The following is a 16,963-nucleotide window of genomic DNA, read 5'->3' on the forward strand; positions in this document are numbered from 1 at the left end:
TCGCGTTCGCGTCCGCGTTCTCTACTCTACCACGTTGATCTCCTTTCAATGGCGGCCCCGCTTAATTGAATTTCGCTTCGTCCAATCAGATATTCAAATTCGGAATCTCTCCTCGTCGAAGCGCGGCAGCATTCTGCGTTGGTAGCGCACCGACTCTTTTCCCATTTCCCAAACGGTTTGATTTTAATTGAATGCCGGCAGTCGCATGAAATATCGCCGAGCTCGCACCTACGATCGATTTTTCGCAATTAATTTCTAGCGACTTTCGTTCGTCACCATCGCTCATCGCGAGTCGTTCGAGTACGGTGTCCTCGGCAAACATATTTAAATTTCTTTCTGAAAGGACGAAAGAAAAGAAGTAAGATAGAAAGGAAAAAAGAAAGAAAGAAAGAGGAAAGGAAAGAAAGAAAAATCGACGAATGGAGGATGTGGCATTTAGAAAAGAATAAGATCGATTTCCCGAAGAGAGTAACTTTTCAAAATAAGACGAACGATCACGATTTTAGAGCTAGAACCTCCCCTCTATTCTTTTCCTCCCTCCCTCCCTCCCGCCGTCCCTTTCACCCTCTCCACCTTCCTGAAAGCGTCTTCCATAATCCAACGATCTCTCGCTTAACGCGAACCATGGGAATCTTCGGATGAGGCTAATTTCCCCAAGGAAATTCCCGGGGATTGGGAAAATCAGTGGCCGACTCGATTCGGCGCGCTTCGACGGAGAGAAATTATTCATTCCCGATAAAGAGACTAGACACCTGCTGCTGAATGAGCACCTGTGGAATGAGGAGGAGTACGCGCCGTAGGATTTTCGTTCGCTTCAATCGTCTTTCAATCTACGACGATAGTACATTCTGAAAAACTAAGTTAAACTAAGCGTAAAATAATAATGATCGATACCTTGCCAAATATTTATCTCGTATTCCTTGTGAAATTGAAACCGCGGCATACATATATCCAGCTTTCACTATTATGAAATTGGGACGTAGCTGAGGCATACAAAGAAATGAAAAGAGAGAGAAAGAGTTAAGTAAAAAAGGAGTAAGGAAAAAAAGGAAAAATCATTTCTCAAAAGTCAATGTTTAAAAGCATATAGAGAAGAGAAATTATTCGTGCCGATCGATTTCCTTTGCGCAACAACGACGAAACCTCAGTCAGAGATCCGTTTCTCCCTTTTCAAAGTATCGTTTGGCCACGAAGCGGAAGACGGATCTATGGATCGTTGGATCAACGACAAATCGTTTCCCGTGGGTAATACAGAGTCGATCGTCCGTCCGTGACTCGTCGGGGCTACGTCAGAGAGACCTTTCATCCGCAATTACGTTCATTAACGCTCGTTCTCGCCCTGATAATGAGCCCGAATAAACGCGACAAACCGTGGAAATGCGGTCGGCATTAATTACCAACAGTTTAACCGAGCCGAGCCAAGCCAAGCCAAGCCAAGCCAAACCTAGCCAGGCCAAACCTAGCCAAGCCAAGCCAAACCTAGCCGAGCCAAACCTAGCCAAGCCAAGCCAAGCCAAGTCAAGTCGTGCCTAGGCTCAGTAAGTCGTACGCATCAAGTCATTGTTATTTGTCGACTGATCTAATCGCGTTTAAGTTCGCTCCTTATGTTTACGATGTCATGAAACCAACGTCCAGAGCTTGTTAACGTTGACAATGTAAAATAATGACGTACGGTTGAGTCGTCGTCTATCGATCTACGTTTTCTTTTCTTTTTTTTTTTTCCTTTGTTGATCAATCTTCCTTCAATCCAAAGAGAATTCTCAGACATTCCGTAGGACTATGAAATTATTCTTGGCTTGTTCATTATTTATATTATATGTCGGAAAGAAAAGTTTTAATCAAAAGGATTAATCTAAATGACTTAATTACGACACTACGTAATATTCAGAATACTACGAGATCAACGTTGAATGCTTGATGTAACGTTTCCATTGAGAAATAAAAATAAAATAATCTTATGATACATATCAATCTACATTTCCCAATACAAAAAAGAAAATACCTAAACTCGAAGGTAGAACTTTGAAATATTCTTGGCTTGTACATTATTAAAATAACGAAAGTTTTATCAGAAAAACGCAAATTCTTCGAGACTGATCTAAATACTAATGCAATAAGAATCTTACTTTTAGTCGTGAAATCTCTTCTCTTCTTTCTCTCTCTCTTTCTCTCTTTTTCTTGGAAATCAATTCCGTTCGTAACCGATTTGAATTTTTATTTCTCTCTTCCCCCTCCTCCCTCCCACTTCTACCACCCACCAATCGCTACGTCGTTTCATTTCGTTTCGTTTTCTTTTCCTATCCAATCGATGTACCCCGGACCCGTTGCTTCTCTCTCTTTCTCTCTATCAATCTATCTTTCTCTCTGTCTCTCTCTTTCGTCGTACCAAAATATATATGTAGGCGAGAAATTAGACTCTGCGGGGAAGAGATTGGAAGGGAAAGACGTAGTTAAAATTTATACAGGCGGATGATTATAATCCGACATTTGCATGACAAAGTATTTGCCGAGCCGGTTCCTAAGATAAGTGAATTGGTTCAAAAAGCATAGCCATCGTTAAAATCTCATTGGAAAGCTCTATTTACCATTTTTATCATTATCGTAAGGTTTCTTTGACAATCAATGTACACCGTTATTCCTCTTGATCTTGATGAAGGCGTCGTTAATGAACCTATCGGTGACTTAGTCTATCGAAATTCTCTGAATGAAGCGAAGATCGAATGATAATCCTAACGCGAACAGAATCAATTTAGTTAAAAAAAATGCAAAGAGAATATGATCGTAAAAAAGAAAAAATGGAAAAAAAATTAATATATATATATATATACAAAATATATATATTTTATTGTACATATGTATCTATTACATATATACGCTCTTCACATACTTAAAAAAGGCGATTTTAAATTGCAAATCCAAGGAACATAATAGGACCTAGAGTGCTCGAATGGTTCCGTTTTCGAAGGATGCAACAGGCTACGTAGATGCACTCCCGTATCGACAATTCAACGAGCTCGTACGCATGCATACACACGTAGGGACACTCATAAACGTGTGCTTTATTTTCGGAGATGCCTTCGATATACATACATACATACATATATATATATATATACGATTATATATGTATATCGATATTGGACGGACGTTTTCTATCTCTTCGAGCATGAAACCTAGTATTTCTGAATGTAGTAAAGCCATATAAGAATATATAATTATATTATATATTCTATATAATTTCGTACATGTGTGTATGTGTATATACGTTTATATGCAATTTATATATTTTTTTTTTTAATTTTAAGGAAAATATTTTAGTTATACGATTTTGTTTAATTATTACTATATATAATATTGCCTATAAAAAGGAAAAAAAAAGGACGAGAAACAGTACCCGATAATTCGTGCTTAGAATTTGAATGATTCTGCCTTAGATCATCAAGCCTTAAACCAGACAAGTTCTTCTGAAGATCATTGCCAGACATTCAGCTGATCTCTCAAGAGCCCTCCAGTCGTATTACTTCTAAATCCCTCGGACTTACAAGTTCTTATACGTTCCGACGATGATAAAAATATTCTCGTTAAAATCCGAGAATTGAATTTCTTCGTATTTTTCGTTACTTAAAAGTATTTACCGATTTATGAACAACATCGTCGGATTAAAGTGGACCATTGCAACGTATTCTATTACATAAAGTAATTCGATCTTTATTGACACGAATACTTTTAACTATTTTTGCTTTATAAAAGAAAAAAAAAAAAAAAAGAAAAAGAAAAACCAAATTAAGTAATTATTATTATCTATTTTGATATAAACTTGCAACTGTTTATGTTTTGGAAAAAAAAAAAAAGAAGAAGTTACATAGTTATTACTATTTATTCTTCGAATAAAATAGTTAATAATAATAATAATAATAATAATAACAACATTATTAATCAATTTTAATCGTAAACATGACATAATTATTACATTATTATACATTACATCGCGCATAACCAATAATTCGAAAGCATTACGAAGAATTCTCGAAGGAACATTGAAGTTGTTCCGCGAACAAAACAGTATATTGTGAAGGGATTCTGTCCTTCTGGCAGCACCTTAAGAGGAAATTCTCGATATTCTTCTGTAGAAGAAAGATGGAAAAGAGAGAAAGAGAGACAGAGAGAGAGAGAGAGAGACGGAGATAAATTGAGACCGAAAGAGAGAGAGAGAGAGATAGAAAGAGAGGAGTAGGGTGTGAGATGGGATACGGGGGGTTGGGGATGGGGGTGGGACGGGTGGGCAAAGGAGAGAATACCGTGAGGTTTCCACACGGGTTATCGCGTGAAGAAAAGACCCCAGGAGTAAAACCTCACAACGTCGCCTTGTTCTCTCTTCTCGAGTATGAACGAAACAATACCGGTAGTGTTCGATGCGAAAGTTTCACGATTCCCACTTCTCCTTCCCGTCCGACCCTTCACTGAACCCTCTTTCACTCAAGCGAGAGTACGCTAACGAAGACCAGAAACTCATGGAAATCACGCTATTTGTATGGTAAACGTGTGTGAATTTCAGTCCGTATACCACGAACGAACGAACTCTTCTTCTTCCATTTATGTATATAAGTAAATGTGAATCGAATCATTCTAACGAATGGGATTCCACTTTCTATGTATACCCATGTAGATATATATATATATATATATGTGTGTGTCATAAGAAACGAAAGAATATTTCAACTATCGACTTGATTTCTTAGAAGGTTACATTTTTACTGGATCTTCTTGTACCAATCAATTTCTTTTTCTCTTTTGTTCTGTTCCCCTTTTTCCTTCTTTTCTTTTTACTTTTGTTTCATCTCCTCTTTATCATTCGAACATTGAAAATTTTATTTAGATGTTTATATATTTTATTTATAATTTTAAAATCAAATATATATATATATATATATATATATATATAATTTTTAAATTAAAAGAAAAATATATATATCATTTTTAGGATCTGTAAATTCTTTTTTTTAAATTTAAAAATCGTAGCATACTAAACAAAGTATTAATAAATCCTACAAAGTTTTCCAATTCCAATATATAATATATACATATAATTAGCATTAGAGAAATTATTTATACATACAATATTAAGTATATTATAATTTTTAAGTCTTCCTCGATTGTATCCTCCTTTTTATTCCCCTCCTCCTCCGCAAATGAATATACTTTCGTAATGTTCATTTTAAAACATCCACACAAATGTGAACACGTCATCGTTTCTTCGAAACTCGATCTATGTATTTATGTATGCATGTACAAGTGTGCGTATATATATATAAGTATATAATAAACGATATAATTATACGATCAAAAAAAAAAAATCAATTAGGACATGTACACAACTAACATTATGATCATACATATAAGATCAATGATAGACAATGCGCAATAAATCTATAAAAGTATCTACGGGAATTGTTCATTATTTCCAATGAACGAAAGAACCAAAAATATTGCTATTTCCAAGAAAAAGAATGAAAAGAGAAAGAGAGAAAGAGAGATTTTCGACGTGTTCTTCATGAAGGTTAAGAAAGTCGATGTCCCGTTGTGCACGTCGCGTAATGCATCTCGATTGTAAATCCATGCTCGCGCGTTGCATCATTCATGTGGCCCGAGGGCGAGAGCACCATATTTGGTTTCGTCTCATCCAAACCAACCTCTCTCTCTTTCTTTCTCTTTCTCTCGACAGGGAGGGCTATTTGTTCATTAATCTTATAACGCAACTCTTCGCCTGCGAGAACATGAATTACCAATGGTCTCGATGTGAGCAACCTCTGCTATGTGTGTTCCCTTATCTCGAATCACAAATATACGAGTTGAACTATCGCGATGTCATATCCGTCATCCGATTCGATCGCATTCTATATATCATGATAATACATGTATACTCTTTCCACCATTCTCGAATTTTCGAAAAATTTCGTACATTCTCATAAACCTCCTCCCTAACTCCCTCGCGCCCAACCTTCACCACCAATCATTTCTATCAATCTAATAATAAGTTTGAACGTATACTTACATTCAAACTTATGTATTTATATATTTCGAATAAATATATTTTATAAGATATATACTATTTGATAAGATATGTAATAGATGTATTTTTATAAGATAAGATATGTACATGCATACATACGTATAATACATACATATATCCGATGGATGGACTTTTAAAAGATCTTAATTCGTTGAAATTATACTCGGTACGAGATAATTGGATCTCAAGTTTATCTTTTCTTTTTTCTTTCTTTTTCTTTTTTTTTTTTTTTTTTTTTTTTTTAAAGAAATCTCGTAATCCGCAGCTGTGAACGAAGGTACACACACTCAATTTTACTCAAGTAAAAAGATGTTGGGTTAAGCCGTTTGCACGATAGGGAGCGTGTTCCCCTTTTCTATCTCTTTATCTCTCTCTCTCTCTCTCTCTCTCTCTCTCTCTCTCCCTCTCTCTCTCTCTCTCTCGGTCTTTCTCTGTCCCCTCTTGGCTCTAAACTTGCATGTAATTTTACTGACGCGCGACGCTCTCGGACGGTACACACGGTTGACCCATTTCTGGTGGCCAAAAGAAGAATTACGAGAGCATGACATTTATTAAAATTTCATGCCAGTCGTGCTCTCATGCCGGCGATGCGCGTTTTACCAGAGCCAGGACCGGAAGGGAAAATTTCCAAGAGTAACGTACTGCGAGAAATGCGATTAAAAACACGAATCTTTCATCTTATCTTACATCTGTTATACAATCAAACTCGAATAAATTCGAATAGTTTTATCTCGCATGCGTTTGTCTTTGTATCTGTCTATATATATATAATATATATATATATATATATATGTGTGTGTGTGTGTGCGTGTGCGTGTGCATGTGTAGGCGTATGTGTATCTCCCGCCTACTCTTACTCCCACTACCACTACCAACATCATCATTCTTTTTGCCTTCCTTTAAAGTAAAAACAACTATTCGATTGGTTGTGATCAATCAAAGAAGTGATAAACATCGACGAGTACCTTAATCATTCAATGTAACGACGATCGACGTTTTTATTTTATGAACGTTAAAATCGAATTTTATCAATACACATTTTATCAAGACTAATCATTTCTGACGTCAAAGGATTAAACAAAAGCTTCCATCAAGAGGAAAAAGAAAAGATGAGAAAAGAAAAGAAATACATTGGTTAGATGTAAGTAGTATCTACGTGGGTAAAACAAGCGTATTTATAATTAACGAATCGTACGTATACCTACATACGTATATACATACATAAATTGAAATATGAATGGATAGTAGATAGATGGATAGATAAATAGATGGATAGATACAGAAATATGTGAATGAAAAGAAAAATAAAGAAAAGTAGAGAAGAAAAAAAAGAAGAAAAAAAAAAAAAACAGAAAAAAAAATTAAAAGGAAAAAAAAAGAAGAAGGAGGGGAACGATAAGAGACGACCGACACTCGTACGTCGTACAGGTTGCGTGGCACACTTTACGGGACTTTCTTCGGTACAATGGGAAGTGTGCCTCGGTGAGAAACGAGGCACGAGTAGGGTGAGAGAGAAAGAGTGAAAGAGAGAGAGAGAGAGAGAGAGAGAGAGAGAGAGAGAGAGAGAGAGAGAGAGAGAGAGAAAGAGAGGGGGGGAAGACAAGGGAAACTTGACAAGGACCCTTCACAATGGCGTAACGCGAAACGGTACGCGGCAAGCTGCTAAGTGCATTATGTTCTTGCGAAGGCTGCGTCGAGACATGAGGAGGGCCACAACGAGAGGGATAAAGAGAAAAGAATGAGAGAGAGAGAGAGAGAAAGAGAGAGAGAAAAAAGAGCAAGGTAGAAAGAGAGAACGAGAGAGAGAAAAAAAAGTGAAAGAGAAAGAGAGAGGTGGGGGAAGAGGGTGCTGCAAGCCGTAGGGTTCCATAGAAACCTCTTTTTTTGCATTCTTTCACACCGCAACGGTACAAGTGTAGTCAATGACTGCCTACGGGCCCATTCATGAAATTTATCGAGGTAATCGCTCGGTTACGCTTTTGCTCGCGTGTAAGAAAGAGAGAGAGAAAGTACTCGTGAGCAACAATGACATCCGTGTGCGTATGAGACTGCTCCTCCGTGATCCACGTGCCGCAGCAGCAGCAGCAGCAGCAGCAGCAGCAGTAGTAATAGTAGCAGCAGCAGTAGTAGTAGCAGTAGCAACAGCAGTAGCAACACTCTCAATCTCGAACTTGACACCACACGAGATGATCCTCCTCGTCCAAAAGAAGCACCTTTACCTACCTTCTACTATCTCCATCGAAACCCCTTGAGATTCTTTCTGTCACCCTTCAAAGACGTTTCATATTGCAACTGTGCACTTTTCCGAGTGCACCCTCCCCCTATTTCCAATATTTATCATACAGAAACACGCACAGAGATACTTGTGTTCTCGTTGAAATTCCTTTTGACGATAAACGATGTACTCTTTATCTTGATTTCTACAAGCGAACTATTCTTCGAAGAATTACTGATCGATTTTATTGTTATTCCCTTTGGAAATACATATATATATATATAAATATAAATATATATATATATATATATATATATATATATTCTCTAAAAAAGAAAAAATATATATATCTCCCAAAATATATTTATATATTCCCAATATATATTATATATTATATTCTTGAAAAAAATATATATTGCTTCCTTCTCTCTCTCTCTCTCTCTCTTATTTTCATACGTTCTATACGTACTTTTGTAATAGTGATTCATATTTTAAATACATTATACATATTTAGAAAAAATATATACATATTTATTAGTTCACTGAAAGGTAAACGTTTATGTATGGAGAATAGTTATGCTACTTTATGCGTCACACGATTTGATGTTGAAAAAAAGAAAAAAGAAAGAAGACAAATGTTGGACATATTAAAAATGTGAGTTGTTAATATTTCTTTTGCAAAAAGAAAAAAGAAGAAAGTAAAGAAAAAGTTCACGTAAACACGTCCAAACAAATATGTACTTCGTTATGATAAAAATATATACAAGTTAACTCTTTCTCTTTCTCTCTCTCTCCCTTAACTATTACTATGTCTATTCTCTCACACATTTACTCAACATTTTAATTGAAGATATATATCTATAGTATAATAAATTTGCTTTCTCATATTGATGCATCCAATACATTTACAAACTAACGGCTAATATTTAATATACATTCTGTATATTAAAAAAAAAAAAAATTAAAGAAAAAAAGAAGAGCGAAAAGTACTTATTAATTTATATTAAAAATTAATTATTAGAGTATATTCCATAGAGTATCGATCGATTGACCATTCGTTCGAACGAATCTCTTTCTCTCCCTCTCTCTCTCTCTCTCTTTCTCTCTGTTTCTCTCTACTATTACTAGCACTATCTATCTTCTCGCTCGCTCTTTCATTCTCTCTCTCCCTCTTTGGTTCCCCGTTCCAACACGATTGCGTTCTCATGCGAAAAGCATACGCACCGCGTGCAAGTACACGGGCCGCCATCCAACAACGCGCGCTACTGCATTCGTAAAGGCAACGACGAAAGGGTTGCGCGCATCAACAAACGCTCGCGATAGTTCCATTGTCGAGGGTTCAATGCGCTCCGCTGATTTCGTCCGACGTGATGCCCAGGAGAGAACGCAGACGAGATCGGATAGGAACTCCGCGAACTCGCCACTTCCATTCACGCTACCGAAATATTTAACGATCGAACGAATCCTTCCTCCGTTCGTCCTGCATTTTCGTCTCTTCGGCGAAACGTACGTATCTATCACGCTTCGAACAAACATCTCTCTGATAATTCAATAGATACAATTTCGAGCAGAGATATAATTTCGTATATGCACGATATTATTCGAAAATATCGATATTTTCTCGATATCGTAATAATGTCTGTACTATTTCGATTTTGAGGATTATATTTAGAAAAAAAAAAAAAAAAAAAAAAGAATCAGAAGAGAGAGGGGGTGGGAGAGAAAGGAAAAATATATCGTTTTATATCAGATCCTTTCTGAAACATTTAATCCTACACATCAACGTTACATAATATATTCATTACGACGACGACGACGAAGATGACGACGATGACGATGATAATAATAATAATAACAACAATAATAATGGAAGGCTTTTAAAAGTATTAACTTTGTGTTTTCGTCATCCTCTTTCTTTTACGAGACACGCTTCGAAGATTTTCAGAAAGACGAAAAGATCTCGTTTACCAAAGACTAAAAGGCTTTCGAAGACTAAAACGTAGCAACGACGTTGGCAACCTGACCTCGTTATATTACCTTCGCACCATGTTCTCTCTCTCACTCTCTCTCTCACTCTCTCTCTCACTCTCTCTCTCTCTCTCTCTCTCTCTCTCTCTCTCTCTCTCTCTCTCTCTTTCACCTTGTCGAGGTATATTCCACGAATCCTCCTACGTCTTCTTCGTTTTACATAGAAGGTACTTTACGCACATAGTCTAAGAAGTGCATAAGCATTCATCGAGACGAAGGAGGTGCTACGTGAAAGCCCGCGAAGCTTCCGTCACACGATACTCGTTTCTCTATGTACCTTCCTCCGCCTCACCCTCCTCATCAACTCCATTCCCTTCCTTTCTCTCTCCTCTCCCTCCCCCACCTCCGAGCCTCTCTCTCTTTTCTTTTAAACATCTCCCATACATACCTCTTACCTTTCTCTCTCGTGTTTCACTCGTCTTTACCCCGACCGTTCATCGTATTCCCCCTTATAATTAGAAACGCTCGAGTCAAATCAGCGTGAATGAAATGAAATGAAAGCAAGCCAACTTTGAAATTGATTAAGATTCAATATATTAATGGTTATGTTATATTATATTTCATTAAACATATACTCAGGAGGTATTTGAATTTTATAATTACGTAAATTATATTAAACCGAGTTAATTATATTAGATGCCGATTAAATCATTGGTATTATTTCATGCAGTGTCAGATGTTTCATTGTATTAGATTCTAATGGGACAAGTGTACGAACGGATCAATGGATAAATGGTAATAGTAGATTGGGTAATGCTAATGAATCTTTGTAATATAATTTTCGACGGATAAACTTGAAAATAAGGGGAGTTTTATTTAAATGTCGTAATTAAACGAGAGATATTTTCTTAAAGATTAAAACGAATTTATGGTTGAGCCAAGAATTTGTAATATATCTTGAAACAATATACATAGTATGGCTTTGCTCTGATTAACGCTGACAAGATCGATCGAACGAATTGATCTTTTTAATTCGTTACATTTATATCTGCTTTATATCTATTCGTTCATCTTGCCAATCTCACGACACATTATATAAGCAAATTTATGATAATTAAAATCTCAAATGCTCATTACTATGATAATTATCGGGATAATAATAGCGGTGATGACGTTCGATGACTTCCTCGCACTTCATATTTTCAAATGATCCTGGCATAGTGACGTTAAACACCATTTCCGTAACTCGTAGAATTCATAATAATGAAACATTGAATTGTACAGTTTTTGTTCTGCGTTTTTCTAAGATTATGATTTCTTTCTTTCTTTCTTTTTTTCTCTTTTTTTTTCTTTTTCTTTTTTTTTTTTTTTTTTTTTTTTGATATAAAGAGATAAAGGTACATAGAAAATCTCATAAATTTCTCCAAATCTTTAATACATCATGAACCAGTTTTTAAAGATTACGTACATTGACGAATTTATAAAACTCAATTTAATTAATATCCCTTATATTATTTTTGGTATAACTTTGTAGAAGAAACCTTGTTTAAAATAGAATCGTTCTCGATTCCGTCCATCGATTTCGATCAATAGAACAATCCGATCAACTTATCTCGTCTTACTTACTCAATACTCTATTTTTATGATCTTCGATGACAATTCGCACGTCATCGAAACCAGATGGTAACAATGTAATAGAAACGTGTCTCGATTTCGTGACCTACACTCACAAAAGTGGATAACTGTGCCATCGATCGTACGATATTAATGCATAACCCACGGCAATTAACCCTTACGGTGAACTTCGTACACCGAGGTCATGGATGTTAAATGTCATTCGAACGTATTTATCGAGAATTTCTAATAAATACTTATATCGTTCTATTAAAAAAAAAAAAAAAAAAAAAAAAAAAAAACCCAATATGTATTTATCATTTAATTATAAGACGATGTTACGACGTTACTTTTGAAACATTCAGAGATCTTTTAACGCTTCAAAAAAAAAGAAAAAAAAAAAAAAACGGGAGGCGTTCCTAAAGGAAGAAATGATTTTATAAGAAAAACTTTTTCGATCGATGTAATTATGTTTTTATGAACATAATTTTTTTTTCTTTTTTAAGTAAGAAATATCAAGGGACACTATCATTAGAATGTTTCCTCTCGTATAATTTATTTTTTCATTTTATTTAAATATAAAAAGAACGCTTACGAAAGTGATCGAAAGTTTTTTTGTAATTTCTTTCTGTAAAATAAAATCTGTTTACAAACGTACAAGACAATTTTAATCGTACTTATTCGATGAATCGGGTCAGCTCAACAAGTGAAATTGATATCAACTAATTATGTATGCATTTATGTATGTAACTCTCGATATTTCCATTGCATTATGTTTCGAAAGTGACCGATAACGATGAAAACGAACTCGCAATGCGACAAAATATCCCGCGAATGTGACAAAAACTGGTGAGATTACGTCTAAAACATAACGGGATTCTGCGGGTAAATATTAACGCGGTTGCTTTCGTGCGTCACGTACGCTCGACAGCTCGATTTTTATGGAAAAACCGGCGTCACGTATGAGTGACGCCGAAGGACAACTAATTTCCATCTCTCGCGTTCTCGCACGAAATTAACAAAACGAAACGGTCGCTCGATACACACAAATACGGTCTAATCGGATGAACAAACTTTGTAAAGAACGAAAAATAATATCATTTGATTTTATATATATATATATATATATATATATATATATATATATATATATATATATATATATATGTATATAAAAAAAAAAGAAATGAAATAAAAAAAAAATACTATAATACTGAGTTGTACATAACGATCGTAAAATCGTTATCTTTTTACTGTTTCGTTTTTTACAAATAAACAAACAAACAAAAAAAGGAAAGAAAGTAAAAAATAAAAAAAAAAAAAAGTATGGTTTTTACGTAAAGTGATAACCTTATAAAAAGAACAATAAATTGCTTATTTGATTAATTCCTCTCGTATAATTATCTATCCATGTAAAATGATATTATCAAACACAGGCATACGCGCGAATAGAAAAGAAATAAATTAAAAAAAAAAAAAAAAAAAAAAGAAAACATAATAAAAAATATTATTTCGTAGTAAAAACATTTGTAAAAATATTTTTTACGTGCGAGTCTCTTTAAAAAGTATTAAATAATTTTTATTATAATATACTAAATTTTCTACTGACACATACACATACAGTCGTTTCGAGAAAATTACGATAAAATTCGTTCGGAACGAAAAATTGACATTCGGACAATTTTCGAGGCATCAGAGAGAAATAAATTTGATCGTAACGAGGGCGCAAACGTTGACGTAGGTCCTTCCTGTTTGGACGATTAGGGTCGTTCAGAAAATTATACGGAAAGAAAAAGAAAGAAAAAAAAAAAGAGAGAGAGAAAAGATAGAGTGTGAGAGAAAAAGAGAGATAACAAAAGAGCACACGTGCCATCTGTTAGCGTGTTGGAAAGGACGATTCGATCTATCGTTTGGCCAAAGTCAAAGTGTCTAACATCTGCTTTTGCAGATGTCTTTCGTCCAGTGGCCTCTGTTGAAAAAATGTTTGGTTTTCCCTCGAAATAGGGGGACGTAAGAGGTAGAGAGAGAGAGAAAGAGAGGGTGGAACCTTGCTTCGCACACCGATGCCCCAACATTCTCCACTCTTCCCCTCTATCTCACACGTTTTCTTTCTTTCTTCCTTTTTCTTTCTTTCTTTCTTTCATACGGCAAATTTTTCTCGAGACATCAAAAGATAGAAAGAGAAAGAGAACGGAAAAATAAAGCGAGAGCAAATAAATGAATCGTCTCGTGTCCTCTCTGGATGGTTAAACGAGAGAGCAAAGCGGAAGAAGTGCCTTTCGTTAACGTTTCAGTAGAATTTTCTTATTTATACGACACGTTTCTCTTTCTCTCTCTTTTTCTCTCTATCTTTACGAACCGTTGACCTTTTTCAAACCACTTTCCAGCCAGAAAAAGAAAAAAAGAGAGAAGATAGAGAGAGAAAGAGAGAGGGAGGAAGAGATCTTTTCAATTATTTACAAAACTTCTTGAGCCTAGGTAAGAAACGTTTGAAACAATAAACGTCCAACCTACTCGAGCGTCGATTTGGAAAAATGAAATCCAGGTCGTACGTTGCCGTTGCAAGAACGATGACTGATTGACCTTTTCCCTCGCTACGACCTTCTACGAAACGAGCAAACATAACTTAAATAATTAGATCGAGTCGATCTTGCGATATAGGGTAAACGATGTTACTGCATATAAAACTCGATGGAGATCGAGAAAGTAGAAAAATAAATAAATAAATAAAAGAAAAGGACGACGCTATATTATTATTTCGAACGACGTAATGTCACGAATCGAGAAAATAACCGGTCGCGCGATTGGCCAAGGTAAAAGGAGAATCTCGTTCTTTCTTTTCTTTTTTTTTCTTTCCATTTTTTACGTGATTCTCAACGCACGTTTCACTTACATACGTATACATATATAAATTATATTTTGTTACGACCAAATGAAAGTTTCTTCGACGCGTACGAAGATCATTCGAAAAAAAATACCAGTATATATATATATATATATACATATAACCTTCTTTACTTTCTCCCTTTATCTCTTTCTATCTAATCAAATAGCAACGGAGGAAAAAAAGCGGTCGAGAGAGAGAGGGAGAGATAGAGAGATAGATGGATAGACAGATAGACAGATAGAGAAAAAAAGAGAAAATAAGAACGAAAGCGGAGAAGAGAAATAAGTACGTATACACATATATGTATTACATTTTGATATTGAATGAAACTTGAACGAAACGACAGACGGTGTACAACACAGTGGCCGGATGAATACTTATCTATCCGTTTAGGTACTTTATGCCGTAAAGTTATGCCGAATCGAAAACTACCGGGTGTATCCGAAAATGCGTCAGTTTCAAAGTGGAAGTATGGAAGTTTAAGATGGAAGAGAAAGATGTAAACGAGAAGGAAGGAAGAAATGAAAGGAGAAAGGGGAAAGAGAAATGGAAGGAGAACAGCAAGTTTTCACAAAGCACTCGAAAGAGAGAATGAAAGACAGAAAGACACAGAGAAAGATAGAGAGAGAGAGAGAGAGAGAGAGAGAGAGAGAGAGAGAGAGAAAGAGAGAATCTCGCGCTAACCTTACTTGCCAATAGGAGTACGAGGCGAAATTTCGAGGCGCGTTAAGGAGGGCGTTAAGATATTAAATCCGAGAGCTTCGTCGGCTTCGGGTTCCCAACTAATTATGGAGTTGAGTGCAACCTTAGACCGACTCTCTTCTCTTCTCTTCTCAACTCCTCTATCTCTCTCTCTCTCTCTCTCTCTCTCTCTCTCTCTCTCTCTCTCTTTCTCTATCTCTCTTTCTCTATCTCTCTCTTACAGTTCCATCGTCGTCCTACCTACCCTACTCCTCTTTTCCCATCTCTACCCCCTCCGCCTCGACAGCAATTGATTTAAGACTTCACCGGCAGCTGTGTGGATGCGAAATTGGACGGGAAATTTGCCTCGCCTACATTACCTTTCTCTTTCTCTCTCTCTCTCTCTCTCTCTCGTACATTTGAGGGGTGAGATTTGGGATGGTGGGAGAAGGGGTTGGTAGGTTGAAATGGCTCCGTATTTTCGAGACGATACCTTCGATACGAAAGACGAGATCGGCTTCTCCTTCGCATTTTAATCCACATCCAGGATGGAAGTAATGTTCGTACGTGTTCGTTCGTTCGTAAGAAAAATTGCCTTGAGACTTACCTGTAACAGAGAGAAAAAGATTTTCGTTAAAGGATCGTAATGGCCGATATGATCGTATCGAAGATTAAATGTTCTAAAGAGAGAACGAAGAAAGAGAGAGAGAGAGAGAGAGAGAGAGGGTGAATCAGAGTTAACGTGCCATTCGATATCGAAAAAAGAAAAACCATTCTCTCCCTCTCTCTCTCTCTTCTCTCTTTTTTTCTCTTTTTCTCTCTTTTTCAAACGATGTTCTCACTGACGGCTTCATCGACGAAGAAATCCTGACTTTGCCGAATGAACCGAACTTAATAGCTCCTACGACCTAAGTAACAGTTTCCTGCTTCTCCGAGTAGAAGCGGAGCTATTCATTTACAACCTACTTATCCATTGTCACTGAAATTGCACGAGGAAGGGGGGATAGATAGGGGGATGGTGGAACGGAGGAGGAGGAGGAGGAATAGGAGGAATAGGAGGAGTAGGAAAGGGGTTATTGACCTTGTTCATTTGTTCGAAGACGATACCTTTCGTTGTCCTAATCGTTCAGATGATAAAACTGATACATAGATGGATAGTTAACGATTAATATCTCTAATGAGAATTTCCAAGAAAAATTTTTTTTTCTTTCTTATTTTTCTCTTTTTTTTCCTTTGCTATTAATAACATAATCAAAAACTTAAGTCTTCGATGTTATAGAAGGAAAAGGATAAAAATGAGAGAGAGAGAGAGAGAAAGAAACAGAAAGAAATGAAATGAAATGAAAATCTTAAATACCAAGCCATATATAATCGGTCTTGTAAACGAATTTTTGCTTCGTTTCTCTCTCTCTCTCTTTCTCTCTCTCTCTATTTCTCTTTGATACCTCTAAATGAATGTTCCTAACGACCAACGTGGCATTACGTAAGAAAGTCAGAGAGAACCGATTCTAAGAACGTCCTAGTGTGC

General features: G+C 36.0%; 1 protein-coding gene and 1 long non-coding RNA gene across 6 annotated transcripts in view; both read right to left on the bottom strand.

Annotated features, from left to right (window-relative positions):
* The window catches only part of LOC124431969 (Krueppel-like factor 6), a 301,934-nt gene that overhangs the window by 177,499 nt on the left and 107,472 nt on the right, over window positions 1–16,963 (bottom strand). The window lies entirely within an intron of this gene.
* The window catches only part of LOC124431975, a 37,462-nt gene that overhangs the window by 11,950 nt on the left and 8,549 nt on the right, over window positions 1–16,963 (bottom strand). For all 3 annotated transcript variants that reach the window (XR_006944158.1, XR_006944157.1, XR_006944156.1), the window contains exon 2: window positions 15,929–16,042. This is a non-coding gene — a long non-coding RNA (uncharacterized LOC124431975). The remainder of the gene's footprint in view (window positions 1–15,928; window positions 16,043–16,963) is intronic.

This window comes from Vespa crabro, chromosome 23 (genome assembly GCF_910589235.1).
Source record: "Vespa crabro chromosome 23, iyVesCrab1.2, whole genome shotgun sequence".
Lineage (NCBI taxonomy): Eukaryota > Metazoa > Arthropoda > Insecta > Hymenoptera > Vespidae > Vespa > Vespa crabro.